Consider the following 15,696-nt stretch of genomic DNA (forward strand, 5'->3'; position numbering starts at 1 on the left):
TGGTCCCAGGCAAGCCGGTGGGCGGTAATACTACTTTTCAGATTGTCCAAAGAGAGCTAGGTGTCGGGCGGCCGCGTGGCCTAATGGATAAGGCGTCTGACTTCGGATCAGAAGATTGCAGGTTCGAGTCCTGCCGCGGTCGCAGAGAGTCTACTTACAATTTTTGGCCTATTCCTCCTTAGGAAGGCAGCGTCGCGACCCGCGTTTCACCCCACATCGAGATCTGGGAACGCCGGGATTCTCAGAAGTACCGGCTCCCTCGGATCACGTCCCTATGAAGTTACTCACCTACGTGTCACAGACCCCGGGGCACGTTTCCAAATTGCACCACCAGCCGCGCGTACCCGCAACGCAGGTGGAGTAGGATGGAGAGCGAGGGGCATCATTTAGGGAAATCCTAATTCACACTCGATTGGTTTGTGGGAATGACAAGGGTTCGCAGCTGGAAGGGAGACGCGTCCTCCCCCAGCCCCGTGCTCCAAACATACTGCCTTTTGGGGAACCCGAATCTGCGGTTCGGTCACCAGCCCCCCGCCCGAGCGCCTGGGGAGCCTTCCAGTCTTTTCTGTCTCCCGCCTCCTCATCCACCTCCTCTTGCTCCACGGGCCGCAGCCGCTCTGCTTTCTGTGCCCGTTGGTCCCTGGTCCATAGACCGTAAAGTACCTGGAGGAATGAGGCCCTCGTGAATAACTAGAGCCTGAGGCTTGGAGCTCGGAGAGCAGCTGCGCCGATTTAAGGTCACGGGAGATTTGAGGTCGACCTGAGCTCAAAGAGCCGATTAAGGACCACATTCTGGCCTCGCTGGAAGTCAGTCCCCACCTTCCAGCCTGTGCATGCGTGGGGACACCCTGAACGTATTTGACAAACTGACTGGTATTTTCCGAGGGTAGCGTGGGCAGATAGCCAGGCTGCTCCCTGCCCCCTCCTGTTGCCCCCAGAGAGACAGCGAGAAGCCCGAGACCAAGGTTTGGGAAGGCAGCACCGAGCCTTGATTTTTCCATACATTTCCCCTTTATTTTTAAGTATGAGATATTTTTCATATACTGTTCTAGGTATGTTTAATATACACACAAATGTTTGGTTTATTTTGTTTTTCTTTTGGCAAAAAAAAAAAAAAATACATCCAGTCAACTGAAAAATCCACTGTATCATAATCTGTTTGTTGTTGGGTTTGTTTGGTTGTTGTTAGTTTTCACTTAATCTTATAACTGTTCACATTTTTGCAAAATGCCGGGAGGGGATCTCAGCTTAAATCAGGGAGTCCCTGAGTGGGGAAAATGCTTGCCTTATTACTCCTAATCTCCTAGTGCAATCAAGCTTCTCCTTCAATTGTGACGTTAGGTGACCAGGCACAATCCTAGAAGCAGCACCTGAGACTTTTTTCCCAATAACAATCACAGATCTTTTCATAACACATTCCAATTGCTGTAGATTTTTCCAAATATTGCTTACACTCAACTGCCCTTCAAATTAACAGTGTCATGGGTCACTGCCGGACCTTGTCGTTTAATGAGTTAATTAAAAAATATATGGGGCGCCTGGGTGGCTCAGTGGGCTAAGCCTCTGCCTTCAGCTCAGGTCATGATCCCAGGGTCCTGGGATGGAGCCCCGCATCGGGCTCTCTGCTCAGTGGGGAGTCTGCTTCCCCCTCTCTCTCTGCCTGCCTCTCTGCCTACTTGAGATCTCTGTCTGTCAAATAAATAAAATCTTAAAAAAAATTAAATTTAAAAAATAAAATAAAAAACACATATTACCTATTTTTTCTAATATTTCATTATCTTTGGTTTCTTTTGTAATCCTACGTGTTTTGTGCATTTAAAAACGTTATTCTAAGAAGGCGTCTGTGGCACACACACAAAGCTAAGAACGGACCCCTGGCCCAACCAAATGTCATTTCCAGGGGATACTGTTTGTTGGGTCTGCCCGGTCTCCACTGGGAGAACAACCCTCCCCTTACGTTCAATGGCATGAAATCGTCATGAAGATGCCTACCCCTCTCACAAGGCTAATTCAGGCCAGTCTGGTGCCCTCATCCCGGAATTAAAATCTTCAGCAAGGACAGAAATGGTCTTCACAGATTCCTATGAGGGAGGGGACCCAGAGGCATGAGCCCTTCCCGCCGAGCTGCCCTGTTTCCAGGACCCAGTTCCCCCACCTTCCCTCTCTCCCTTGCTGGGAACTCTCTCACATCCTTCTAGAAAAGTCTGTCCTGCTGGTAATATCTGAGAAACCAAATACATTTTCCCACAATTTCCTGGACTTCTCTTCCCACACAGCAAAAGACAAAGTTCATCAGAAGCCCCTTCCTAAAGGAAAACACTGTGTACTTTCTTGCAAAACATGTACCTCAGTTGTAACAAATGCTGAATTTTGAAAACTCTCCCCTTCCAAGACTGCTATAAATTTCCATGAAGACCGACCTGGTGTCTCATTGTATGTCCTGTTCCAGGGCCAGGCTGGGGCTTAGTAATGACCAGCACTTACTGGATGCCACATCCTGTTCTAAAGGCTGACACAGCCAACTAAATTAATCTTCACACTGACCCTAGGGTCGAGGTACCGTTATCATCCCCTTTTACCAGTGGGGAAAGTGAGGCACAGAGAGGTGAAGTAGTGTGCCTAAAACCCTTCGGCTGGGATTCGAACCCAGGGAGACCTGCTTTATCGCAAGGAACTTGATAACTGCATAATACAGTGAATACCTACTGACTTTGAAAGCCGGGAACCCCTGCTCCAAGGTTGGTGCCAGGCACCGGGCTGGGGCCGGGGATGCCGGTTGGTGTGGACTTTACATCACTACTGCTAACAGAGGGACTCCCTCTGAGTGAGGGACTCCTCCGGGTTCCTCTAGTGAGCTTACTTCCTGGTGACCCTTTTCTGTCCTGTTTGCTAAGCCCAGCTTCGGCAGGTTCCATCTCCAAGAAAAAAAAATCTCTCTCCTCTTCCTTTTTCTGAAGAGCAGAATCACTTCGAAACGAGCCAGGCTAAACACCTAGGGTACAATTTCGTTTAATTCTCCTGATCACCTTCCTGGTACTATCAGTAACTTGGTACTATCTTCCCAGAGAAGAAGAAGGCTCTGGTAACAAGTGTGAAATTGACTCCCTCACCCAAAAATCACACAGTGAGGAGGGGGCCTGGATCAGAACCCAATCACTTAGGTCGCCTGGGTGGTTCAGTTGTTAAGCGTCTGCCTTTGGCTTAGGTCATGATCTCAGGGTCCTGGAATCGAGCCCCGCCCTGGGCTTCCTGCTCAATGGGAAGTCTGCTTCTCCCTCTCCAACTGCCCCTGCTTCTATTCCCTCTCTCGCAGTGTCTCTCTCTGTCAAAAAATAAATAAATAAAATCTTAAAAGAAAAAGGGGGGTGCTTGGGTGGCTCAGTGGATTAAGCCTCTGCCTTTGGCTCAGGTCATGATCTCAGGGTCCTGGGATCGAGTCCCATATGGGGCTCTCTGCTGAGCGGGTAGCCTGCTTCCCCCTCTCTCTCTGCCTGCTGCTCTGCCTACTTGTGATCTCTCTCTCCTCTCTCTGTCAAATAAATAAATAAAATCTTAAAAACAAAACAAAAACAACAACAACACAAGCACTCTATGATTCCAAAGCCACCGGGCACTTCTGCAAGCCCACTAAACACCCATAGGCAAGAAAGCAAATTTGGGAAAACAGAAAGCCAACCCTGATCATTGGTTTGCCGCCCCACACCAGAGTGATTGGGGTAAGACCTCAGGCCCCTCAGATATTAAGAGTTCTATATGGAAGGGATTGAGATCAATGCCTGGCCCCGAGTAATTGCTCACAAACCAAGGTACGATTATCTTGTGTCAGCGCCTTCATAAAATTTGTGCCAGGGCTGAGCACCCTGGGGCCCTTGTCCCTGAAATAACCAGACCTGTCCGACCAGGCTTCAGAAGGCAGAAGGCACCAATCCCTTTGGAGCTGTTTCTAGCAGAAACATACAGGTAAAGGAGGGCTCCTACGGGGTCCACTCATGCCCTGCTGGGTCTCCATCTTCCACCCGTGGGATCAAACTGGCATGTCTATGAAATTCAGAATGAGAATTACTAGGGCTGTTTTCACAATACACTTCCTTTTTTTTTTTTTAAGATTTTATTTATTTATTTGGCAGACAGAGATCACAAGTAGGCAGAGAGGACCCTGGGATCATGGGATCATGACCTGAGCCAAATGCAGAGGCTTAACCCACTGAGCCACCCAGGTGCCCCCACAATATGCTTCTTAGTTCAGGGGGATACTGGTTCCGTCAGACCTGGGTAGTTTAGGGCCGGAAAAAAGGAAATGGCCTGAAACGTAAACCATTGTTTCTGTGGATGAGAAGCTCCCTTACAGGAAGGGACTGTGCCCCCTGCGTTTTTGCATCCCTAGCATGGAACCGGTCACAGAAAGGCAGATGCTTGTTGTCCCTACGCCAATGTCCCTCCCTGGCTCCTGGCCAAGGGCTGAGGAGCCCTTGGTCCCTGTAGCCAGAGAGGGGGCTTACTAACGGAGCAGAGGCAATCAGGCATTCCACCCCAAAATGAACAGTATTTCCTTCCTATCATCAAATAGTCGTGAATGTTGAAATTTCCAATGGCTGGAGGCTCTTTTTGCTTTAGCTAGTTTAGGTTGGATTTTCTGTAACTTATCATGGAAAGAGCTCTCGCTGATTAAGTGTTCCTTAAATATTTGCTGAACAAATGATTGAGCTTTTTTCCCTGCATGTCTTTAGCTACATTTCGCTGAAGTAAATTTCCCTGAGAGGAGACTAGGCTACATAGAAGATTCTTTTTTTTTTTCTTTTTAATTAGATGGGCTGAACTCTTTTTTTTTTTTAAAGATTTTATTTATTTATTTGACAGACAGAGATCACAAGTAGGCAGAAAGGCAGGCAGAGAGAGAGGAGGAAGCAGGCTCCCCACGGAGCAGAGAGCCCAATGCAGGGCTTGATCCCAAGACCCTGGGATCATGACCTGAGCCAAAGGCAGAGGCTTTAACCACTGAGCCACGCAGGTGCTCCTACATAGAAGATTCTTAATTTGCAAACCTTTGTGATTCTGCCTTAGCTCCACCACTATTTATGATACCAGAGGTGTCTCTGACACAGGTAAGTATTTTTAAAGAAAATTTGAGGGGTACCTGGGTGGTTCAGTCAGTTAAGCGTCTGCCTTTGGCTCAGGTTATGATTCTGGGGTCCTGGGGTTGAGCCCTGTGTTGGGCTCCCTGCTCAGCGGGCAGCCTGCTTCTCCCTCTCTCTGCCTGCCTCTCTGCCTACTGGTGATCTCTGTCTGTCAAATAAATAAATAAAATCTTTTTTTAAAAAATTAAATAAATAAAAGTTTGATATTAATCAGCCTTGAGAATCTCAACCCACCTGTGTATGTCACCAGAAAGGCAAAAGATACTGACCTGCCTTCTCTAACCCACCTTTGCACGTTTGCATATATGTCACGTACTCAGCAAGTGTGAATTTCAGAAATGAACATGTCTACGAACTACCGAAAACAAAGTCCCCCATAAGGGTGGACCTGTGCCCACGAAGACCCACCCTGGGGACCGTGTCATCAGTGTAGGCTGTCCTTCCAGACAGAAAGGCAGAACCCTCAGTTCTTAAGGGATGAGACATCCAGGGGCTCCACGCCCTGGCTGGGGCTGCGTGGCCTGTTTTCTAGCTGCAAAATTTCAAATGCCATGTCCTTACCTATTAGATCCCAGCCAGGCCTGGCAAACGATGCCTTCCATGGGATGAGCAAGGGGGGTCCACTGGAGACAGAAAATAGGTTTCTTTCTTTATTTTTTTTTTTCAGTAAATAGGTTCATTGCAAATTGTTTGTCCCAAAAGTTTTAAGCTCGAAATGTAAGCTGTAGGATGAAAAACAATGGCTATCTCCCAAGAACTTTTGTAGAAATAGTCTTGCTCTCTTGTTAAAAGGGGACAGACCACACCCCACCCCAGGAACAAAAAAGGATTAAGTCTTCCTTTCATCTGGGGGAAAATAACAACAGGTCTTTGACAACAGGTGTTTCCAGGTAGGGAGGAGAACATCCCCGATATCCTGTAACTGGGAGAAAGGAGCTGCCTTATTTTGGCCTTTAATTGTCAGTGTTGCAAGAGAAGATTCTTTTACCCTCAGGGAAAATGACGAGCAGGTTTGGTAATTGGAAAGTACCATTCAGTTTGGATTAGTCTGGTTGTTAATTTATTCCCTGCTTTGTTCCAGAAAGACTTCCAGGTGGTGGAGGTTAGTGGTGATCACATAACCATTATTTTCTAAGCATAAAGCAAAGCAGGAGCTCAGGTTGGCATCTGGTGGGGTCAGCAGCCATGGCATCCTGCCCAGGGGCTCACCAGGGCCTGCCACACTGCGCTCCCCCAGGAACCTGGCTGTGCTCCCCTAGCCTCAACTGTCTGGACCTGGGGAAAGTACCTGAGCCAAGGTACCCATAGCATTCTGACTGCGTCCTCTTTCAAGAAGCGTTGAGAAGGGACCGTGGCCGTTCTTATCTGTGAAGACAAGATGCCTGGGGTCGCCAGAGCCACAGCTGCGTCCACGCCAGGTCTCCCCCATCACTCAGAACACCAAGTCTGCAGTTCCGGGCATGGCTGTGACCATGGTGGGGTGGTCACTTTGCTAGAGGGCCAGTTCTGGAGGCCCAGCCGAGAGAGAGCCCACCCTCCAGCCCTTCCAAAGATTTTTAGGTACCTAATTTCCCATTTCAAGTCTCTTTCATATTACAATATCCGGAAAGATCTCTGTTTTCTGAAACCAAACATTGCTTGATGCCAGAACCCTCCCCTGGGCTCCATCGCCTTGTGGTATGGATTCCACGTCTCCTCCCAGCCCACCGTGAGCTCCCTGCGGGCAGGTGCCAGACACAGCTGGTGTCTCTTACACCCCAGCACCTAGCCCAGTGCCCGCACAAAGGAAGTGCCCTGTCCACAGGTACTGCGTGAGCCAATGACTCTGCCCAGTGGCAATACAGTTTTCCCTCCGCATCCATCATGTCCTTCAGATTTCAAAGCAGGAATGAGGAAACAGTCTGGTTATTTCAAAAAGCAAAAAAAGATGTGATACAGGGCTTTACCCACGTGGGCGAGGACGGTTGGGGGCGCTGAGGGGTGGCTGCCAGAGGTGACTTGCTTCAAGGTCACCCCACCACCACAGCTGTGATCTGGAGCTAGATTCTAGAGGAAAGGAGGCCGCCGTTGCCACGGCTACCACTGTGGCTGCCACCACAATGAAAGCCAGTGACTGGAGGATGACATACCGAGTTGGGCTGTGACAACAGTCTTGTCAGCCAGAGCTTGCTAGTCTGGGCCAAGACCACAGAAAGATTGTCCCTGACTCTCTTTGGCCTCTCAGATCTCTCCTATGTATCTCACAGGCCCAATATCAATCCCAACCAGAACCCTAGCTGCAAGGGCATCTGGGAAATGTAGTTCTTAGCCTCCTACCCCCTGTAATCCTTAGGGGAACAGAGAAGAGGATGGGAACAGAAGCCAAGTTCTGGCAGACAAGATCTAGCAGACACACCTGGCCCGTTGTATTTGCACTTCTACTATGACATGTGTCATCTTCTGCCTGGCCCAGGACCTGGGAGGAGGCACATGGCTCACAGCCTCGAGGGAAGGGGTTGGTCTTCAACACCTTGGACCTCCTGGGCCAGGCACAGCATCTGAGAACAAGCACTCCATCAATGTTTCCAGCCAAGTTCTCCACCCATTTCTGTGGGTTCCCAGGGATTAGGATCCGGGAGAGGGGCTGCCTCGCTCCCCTTAAAAACTGCCAGCAAGCTGCCACCACCCCCTTACCCCTACTCCCAGGAATGAAGAGGCCAAGAGGGGGCCGCTGCTGAGCACCAGGGCTTGGGACCGGAAGCCCCTCAGCTCAGTGGCCAGCAGCACCTTGGAAAGCAGAGGGCATGGGCTGGCAGGAGGTCCGGCCTGCACAGGGCAGAGGGAGGAAGCTGGGTACTCTGCTGGTGAAGCCTGGTGGCTCTAGACGGGTATGCCCAGGGTGGGGGGCCTGGGCCCAGCATATTACTGCAGGAGTCCACAGGAAGAGAGGACAGGAGTCCCCTCTCCCTTTCTGGGTCTGCAGAGAGGACCCACGACCCTCAGATGGAAGCAAAGGCCACCGAAATGTGACTAGTGTCCAAGAGGCCGGGACCCGAGGCCGTCACTATGTCAGAGAGAACATCATGGCTTCCCTGACCTGCCAACCTGGGGCTCCTTGCCCCTCAACTACAAGTCGGTGGCCTCTGGCTGTTCTGGTTCATCCTCACTCAGTGCCTCATGAGTGGGTCAGCGTGTGTTGGGTCCCCTCAGGAACCCATACCTGGCAGAGGGCAGACCTGGCCCATCCAGTCAAGGTTCTCTAACCTTCTACCAGTCCTGGGTCTGATGGGCTGTGGAGACCGGGGCACAGAGAATCTAAGATCCAGCGGGTGGGCAGAAAGGAGAGGGAGGGCCTTGTGGTAGCTGCTGACCTACTCCAGCTCTGCTCATGAATGGTGGAGGGTCCCCAGGGCCTTCCCCAGGGCGTAACTGGGAGCACACGGTTGGGGAGGGGAGGCTGGGTCCACCGGGGAACAAGCACCCCCAAGGCTGGATGAGTGTAGCTAACGCTGGCTCTCAGCCAAACCCTGGCCTCATCTCTACCCCAGAAGTCCTAAGGGGTGTGGCCAAGGCTCCATCCCTTGGATGCCATGATGCCTCCAGGGGCTGAAGACACAGATTCCTCAGTTCAATGCTGTTGTAGCTTTTGAATTGTGAGTTGTGAGCTTCTTACCTGTTCAAAAATAATGTATTGAGCTAAAACTGCATTTAAAAAAAGAAAAAAAGAGGGTCGCCTGGGTGACTCAGCTGTTAAGCATCTGCCTTTGGCTCAGGTCATAGTCCCAGGGTCCTGGGATGGAGCCCCACATCGGACTTCCTGCTCGATAGGATGCTTGCTTCTCCCTCTCCCTCTCCCTCTCCCGCTCCCCCTGCTTGTGTTCCCTCTCTCACTGTCTCTCTCTCTGTCAAATAAATAAACTAAAAAATCTTGAAAAAAATAAAATAAAAGGAAAAAAAACCCGAACAGTGATTTTCCCTCTCCAAATATAGTTGACACACTTTCAGGGGCGGGGGGCTATCAGTTCACCATGATTCCTCTGGCAGGCCTGTGTTACTGCTCCCCGCCCTCCCCAATGAACCCTCCAGCCTTCTGCAGGTGACCCAAAAGGAGCCACATCTGCCACTTGCAAGGACTGATCTAAGGGTGGCAGGTGGTCCAAACGAGGACCCTCACTCCGTTTGCGTGGGATTTTTTTTTTTTTAGATTATTTATTTACTTATTTATTTTTAAGAGAAAGAAAAAGAGAGAGCATGTGCACAGAAACATGAACGGGGCAAGGGTGGGGAGCCAGGGGGTAGGGGGCGGGCGGAGAGAGAAGCAGGCTCCCCGAGCTGAGAGCCCAACATGGGACTCAATCCCAGGACCCTGAGATCATGACCTGAGCGGAAGGCAGACACTTCATCAACTGAGCCACCCAGGGGCCCAAGGGATTATTTTAAAGCGGTAGCTAGAGGAGGGGGTCAGGTCTCAAGTCTGGGTGAATGTACAATTAAAACTGCCACAGCCATGCACCTGTGGTGTGGAGAAAGCCAGTCTGATCTGCAGAAAGGAAAGAGAAGGGCCAGACAAGACCCCAATGACATCAGGTTCCTGATGTCCCTTTTCTTGCCGCAGTTTGGCAATACGAGCCAATAAATTCCCCTTTTGTCTGCCAAAACTGTTTTGAGTCAGGTTTCTGGTGCTCGTAGCCAAAAGAATTCTAAGGGATTGGACTTACCCTCTGTGAAAGAAAGGGGTTGATGGGTTGGGTCTGTGGGGTGCCAAAGACCTTGCGCCACACACACACACACACACACCCTCGCCCCAGTGCCCTGGAGTGAGCTGGGGGTCTGGGCTGTGATTCCCCCAACACAGAGGCGGAGCGACCTACATACAGACCGTTCCTCTCAAGGTTAGGCAAACTCACTCAGTCTCAGAACATTGCACTCAGGATGTTGGGCCAAAGGAAGGTAAGGCAACTGGCCACCTTCTCCAGCCCTATCCTGATGTTACCCGCCCTGCGGCTGGGCCAGCCAGCTCAGGGGATGTGGGCACACAACCAAAGCCTCCTCTGAGCAGGGAATCAGCGCACATCACGGTAGCTAAACGTCACAAACTCCCCTAGAAGGCCATTACTTTCCCATTCTAGAGATGAGGACACTGAGGCCCAGGGTGATCCAGTATGATCTGCTTGAGGTCACCTAGCTTTGGAGCCAGGATTCAAGCTCATTTCCTTCCAAGCCCCCACTTGGCTGTCCTGCAGGCTCTGCCGCTCTTTGGGGACCTTCCCACCCCCAGGCTGTCAGGCCAGACCCTCCTGGAAGGGAGAAGAAAATCCACTCTCTCCCAGTGGCTTGGCCACCAGGCAACAACGGGACACTCTGCCTTCTCGCTCAGCTCTCAGACCGCAACCCAGCGTCTTTTCGGCAGTTTACGCGGGGCCACAATTTTCCTATCTTGGTGCTTTTTGTGGGTGATTTTGCTGCTTAAAATGACCCCCAGGCATGGTGCTGAAGTGTTCTCTGCTGTGGCTAAGCCCTCTGCTGTGATGCGCCTTACAGAGCAAATACAGAATAGAGAAGCTTCATTCAGAGGTGAGTCATCGTCCTGCTGACCCAGAGTGCGATGTTAATGAACCAGCAATATCCATTAAATAAGATGTCTTTAGGTAGAAATGCACATAAAATGAGCTTCTGTAGTTACGTATGGATCAATTGATAAAGCTGCTGTGACCAGAGGCTCACAGGAACCCAGCCCTGCATTGCCCTAGAACCAAAGGTTCCCCATTTGCTGATTCGGTGCTCTCCTCGACTTTATCCAGCATGACGTGACTGCCGTGAAAAGGAGAATGGGCTGTCCATTCATCTGGAGGGATGACCATGATACTCAGCTCCGTGAAAACTGAAGGTTGCAGAGCCCTGGTTATAGGACAATTCCACCTTTGTTAAAAAACAAAACCCAGGGGGCACCTGGGTGGCTCAGTCATTAAGCGTCTGCCTTTGGCTCAGGCCATGATCTCAGGATCCTAGGATCGAGCCCCGCATCCGGCTCCCTGCCCAATGGGAAACCTGCTTCTCCCTCTCCCACTCCCCCTGCTTGTGTTCCCTCTCTCACTCTATCTCTCTCTGTCAAATAAGTAAACCAACCAGCCAAAAAAATGAGCAGAGTTACATATGTGTGTGTGTATTATTTTGAGCATTTATCTTTTTAAATTTAAATTCAATTAACTAACATATAGTATATTATTAGTTTCAGAGGAAGAGGTCAGTGACTCATCAGTCTTATATAATACCCTATTGCTCATTCTATCATGAGTCCTCCTTAATGCCCATCACCCAGTTACCTCACCCCTACCGCCCTCCCCTCCAGTGACCCTGTTTGTTTCCTATGATTAAAGAATCTTAAGAGGCACCTGGTGGCTCAGTCAGTTAAGCGTCTGCCTTCAGCTCAGGTCATGATCCTAGGGTCCTGGGGTCTGGCTGCGTTGGGCTCCCTGCTCAGTGGGAAGTCTGCTTCTCCCTCTCCTGGTCCCCCTGTTTGTGCTCTCTCACTCTCTCATAAATAAATAAATACATACATACATACATACATACATACATAAAATCTTTTTTTTAAGTCTCTTATCGTTTGTCTCCCTCTCCAATTTCATCTTGTTTTATTTTTTCCCTCCCTTCCCCTATGATCTTCTGTTTTGCTTCTAAAATTCCACACATAAGTGAGATCATATGATCATTGTCTCTCTTCGATTGACTTATTTTGCTCAGCGTAACACCCTCTAGTTCCATCCACATCATTGAAAGTATATCCCTCCATGTGTGTTTTCTGGGTTTGTTGGAACATGGAGAACAGAGTGGTGGGAGCAACCTGGCTTCCCTGGGCAGAGCCCAGGCGAGCAAGGAGAGGGAGGATGACGAGGTCTTTTCTCTCTCCATGGCTATGTATTGCTATGAGAGGCATGTATAGCTTTTGTCGTTTTTAGAAGTTTCTTCCACCAGAAAAAAAAGTAGGTACTACTGCCTGCTGAAGGCTTTCTTTCTGGGTGGCACCACCGGTGGGTACAGATGGAATGACTGTGACGTTAGTGATCCTTACTCATGCCCCTGACCCCAGCCCCCGCCCTCAGGATTCCCCTGGGGACATCTCACCTGGGTTCCAGGACGAGTGGCATGGTCTGTCGGCCACCGAGGCCTGTCTGAAGGCCGGCAGGCCTCCAGCAGGCACCCCGAGTGTCCAGCTTCTCTCCTGGAGAGATGGAAGGCTGTGATTCTTAATATCCCAGGGAACTTTGAAGGGTGGACATGGTGAGGGGTTCAAAGCTGGGTTCTTGGGGCACCTGGTGGGCTCAGTCGGTGGAACATGGGACTCCTGATCTCGCGGCCGTGAGTTCAAGCTCCGTGTTGAGCACAAAGATAACTTCATAAAGAAAGACTTTTTTATTTTTTTATTAAGTTTTTTTTGTTTGTTAATTTACTTGACAGAGATCACAAGCAGGCAGAGAGGCAGGCAGAGAGGGGCGGGGGGAAGCAGGCTCCCCGCCAAGCAGAGAGCCTGATGCGGAGCTCCATCCCAGGACCCTGGGATCATAACCTGAGCCAAAGGCAGAGGCTTTAACCCACTGAGCCACCCAGGTGCCCCAAAAAAGACTTTTTAAAAAATTAATCAATTAATCAATTCATCAAAGCTGGGTTCTTAAGAGTGTGTGACCTTTGATGGGTCAATTAAGCTCTCTTGGACTCAGTTTCCTCATCTGTAAGGTGGGAAAATCAATAGTATCTATGCATCAAAGTCAAAGCAAACTGCTTGATAAGTACCTGACCCCTTGTAAGGACCCTATAAGGGTTAGCTCTTACTGTTGTACCAGGATTTATAAACTTTCAGAAGGTTCCGATGATATTGAGATTTATAAGAAATACTGAATATATTTGGTTCAGGGTTCAGCTCCCAGAGTCCAAAATCCTTGGAATTTCCTGAACAAAAGCAATGGGAGCGGTTTTTTTTCATAATATTTGGTCTCTGGTCCTCAGTTCCTGAGATCACTTCAGAACCGTAAAGGTGAACCCAGCAAGTGTCTTGTCATTCATAACAAGCCCCCCTCAACCATAGCTGAGTTTATGCTGATGAGATGAGTTTTGGAAATCCCCTAAAGAAAGGCGGGTGCTGGTTGCCAGGGGAACCGACCACAACAGAGGGGTGGAACTTTCAGTCCCTCCCCCTGATTTCCTGGGAAATTAGAGATTGACTCAGCCACCAGTGGAAAACGATTTCATCAATTGTGCCTATGTACTGAATCTTACATAAGAAAATCAAACCATAGGGTGCCTGGGTGGCTCAATCGGTTAAGCATCTGCCTTTGGCTTAGCTCATGATCCCAGAGTCCTTGGATCGAGTCCCACATGGGGCTCCCTGCTCAGCAGGGCGTCTGCTTCTCCCTCTCCCTCTGCCCCTTCCCCGGTTTGGGCTCTCTCTCTCTCTCTCCCTCTCCCTCTCAAATAAATAACTAAAATCATTTAAAAAATCAAATAATTGGGGCACCTGGGTAGCTCAGTGGGTTAAAGCCTCCGCCTCCGGCTCAGGTCATGATCTCAGGCTCCTGGGTTCGAGCCCCGCATCGGGCTCTCTGCTCAGCAGGGAGCCTGCTTCCCTTCCTCTCTCTCTCTCTGCCTGCCTCTCTGCCTACTTGTGATCTCTGTCAAATAAATAAAATCTTTTTAAAAATTCAAATCATAAAAACACAAAAGGCTGGCGTTCAGAGAGCTTCCAGGATGGTGAACTGGAACTCTTCTGTGTGCCACTAGGTGGGGCCCCAAACTCCCCAGAGACACAAGGTACTTTGTTCTGGATCTCACCCCATGTATCTCTTCATCTGGCTTTGGTAGTTGCTTTTTTAAAGACTCTATTTATTTGTCAGAGACAGAGAGAGACAGAGAGACAAAGCACACGTTGGGGAGGGGCAGGCAGAGGGAGAAGCAGACTCCCAGATGAGCAGGGAGCCCAATGTGGGCTCGATCCCAGGACTCTGGGATCATGATCTGAGCTGAAGGCAGATGCTTGACCACTGAGCCACCCAGGCACCTCTGATACATAACTTTAATATCCTTTTAATAAGTCAGCAATTTAGTGACTACACTGTGAGCTGCTCTTACAGATTAATCCAACCTAAGGACAGGGTCATGGGAACCTCTGTTTCACGGCCAAATGGTCAGAAGCACAGGTAACGATCCAGACCTGTGACTGGCATCCGAGGTTGGGGTGGTCTGGAGGGACGGAGCCCTTAACCTATGGAATGGGATGCCGTTGGAGAACTGAACTGGTGGTGGTGTGGGGGAAAACCCCTACACACATCAGAATGGGTGATTCGAATCCAGGTTGGTGGGATAGTGGTACAGAGCTGTAGTTCCCGGAGCTAATGTGAAAGTCGCCTTCTGGCTGCGGATCCTAGGAGTTCCCCAGGCCAGCCCAGATGGACTGTCTAATCCCATTTATTTATTATTTTTAAAAGATTTTATTTATTTGTTGGAGAGAGAGCGTGAGCAGGAGCAGGAGGGAGGGGCAGAGCGAGAGGGAAAAGCAGATGCCCTGCTGAGCTGGGAGCCCGATGTGGGGCCCGATCCCAGAGATCACGATCCCTGAGATGGTGACCTGAAGTCAGATGCTTAACCAACTGAGCCACCCAGGCGCCCCCGAATGTCATTTAGACCCAGGCTGGCCCTTACCGCTACCCCTCCCGCTGGTAAAAAGAATTCAAACCTTCCACGAACGCGTCACTAGAGACAGTCACTAACATTGCAGTGGGCGTTCTTCCTGATGTTGCTATATTCGTAATGCTCAGTATCTGTGTGCCCACACACCTGCCACTGCAGAGGGATTACTTTTTCGCGGTCACGCATGACCCTTGCCGCAGTGTTTGTGACCGCCTGGACACTTTGGCTGCTTTCCACTGACTTCCGGCTTCACGGGGTCTTTCCCGCTCCAGATGGTTTGTGTGGATCCGTGGGCTTTGCTGAGGGGATGACACACTGGTTAGTTAGCAGGGCTGGGAGCCGCCCCTGTGGCACAGAAGGGTGGCGTCACTGTGTTTCGATTTAGCTGAGGCACGAACAGATGCCACTTGCACAGGCTGCTGGCAACATCGACCTTGATTGATGCCGCAAAGCCCCTCACGATCTAGAACCAGCCTGTCTCTAGAAGCAAGAGGCTTTGGACAGGTGCAAATAGACACTTAGGGAGACAGGCATAAAGACCCACTCTAGCCTGGGATGAGATGGTGTCCACTGTTGGCCCCAGAGCAGGGACAGGACAGGAGAAATGCAGGAGAGCTTCCCTCTGCAACCAGGCTGGAATTGGGGCCGGTGTCGGCCTGGGGTGGTCCCAGTGTCCAGGTGAACATAGGACTTGATGGTTTCTAGGAAGCCAGCGGCAGATTCTGGAGTGTGTGTGGGGTGGGGACAAGCATGTATGGATCAAGACAGGACGGCAGGTCCTCCACGGAGCAAGGGACCACACCAGACTTCAGAGAAGGGTGGTGGTGGAAACGGAGGAGAGGGGAGCAAGAAAAGCCTGGTGACCCAGTGGCCGGGTAAGACCATACACCTTGAGACGAGG

At 50.2% G+C, this 15,696-nt stretch overlaps 1 non-coding gene across 1 annotated transcript; it reads left to right on the forward strand.

The window, feature by feature from the left end:
* The first annotated feature begins 69 nt into the window (after positions 1 to 69).
* On the forward strand, positions 70 to 142 carry TRNAR-UCG. The gene has a single exon. It is a non-coding gene; the product is annotated as a tRNA-Arg (tRNA).
* Positions 143 to 15,696: the final 15,554 nt, after the last annotated feature.

The sequence above is a fragment of the Lontra canadensis genome, unplaced genomic scaffold, assembly GCF_010015895.1.
Source record: "Lontra canadensis isolate GAN:19392208 unplaced genomic scaffold, GSC_riverotter_1.0 scaffold94, whole genome shotgun sequence".
In the NCBI taxonomy this organism is placed as follows: domain Eukaryota; kingdom Metazoa; phylum Chordata; class Mammalia; order Carnivora; family Mustelidae; genus Lontra; species Lontra canadensis.